This window comes from Penaeus japonicus, unplaced genomic scaffold, assembly GCF_977035675.1.
Source record: "Penaeus japonicus unplaced genomic scaffold, GWHDUDI00000001_assembly GWHDUDI00000011, whole genome shotgun sequence".
NCBI classification, from domain to species: domain Eukaryota; kingdom Metazoa; phylum Arthropoda; class Malacostraca; order Decapoda; family Penaeidae; genus Penaeus; species Penaeus japonicus.
Window position 1 is genome coordinate 23580082 of NW_028234413.1, and position 761 is coordinate 23580842.

The window sequence follows — 761 nt, forward strand, 5'->3', positions numbered from 1 at the left end:
TGAGATATTGTAGGACTTTCTGAAGTAAAGAAGACTAGGCGAAGAGCAGAAATTATAGGATAGGAATAAGGGAAGATGGAGAAACCTCGGTTGGGAAACATGGAATATGCACCAGAAATGAAAGAGGGCAAAGGCTAATAGAATTCGCTGAAGCTCGATCGCCTAAAATTGTGAATACATTCTTCGAAAAGAAACCGGGAGGAAATGGACATGGAAATCACCATCCGGCATTAAAGACGAAAATGACTTCAAAATCATCAATAGGCGCGACATTGTATAGGGTGTAACCGTTATCAAGAAAGTAAATGTCGGTAGTGAGCATAGACTGGTCAGAAGTAGAGTAAAATTACAGCTAAGAAAGGAACGAAGTAAGCTCATACAGGAGCCTCTCGTTAATCCAATTAACATGAAGCATAGGGCGACGGAATTCAGTATTGACATCTGAAACAGATACTCAGCTCTCGAAAACTTGACATAGACCATATGAACGACCAATTCAGTGAGATATTAAAGGAAGCTGCACTTGAAATACGGGGTAAAGACGAAAAAGAAAAGTTCGGTAAGCTTTCGGTAGGGACAAAAAATCTTATGAAACAGCGTAGGAACATGAAAATAACATCAATCAGAGACAAGATAGAATCAGCAGAGCTGACTAAGATGATAAACAAGAAGAAAAAAAATGTGCGCAAATTTAAAATACGAAAATGAGGCTCAAAATAGGGAAAAACCAAATGTATGCAGTAAAGAAACCCAATGGAGAG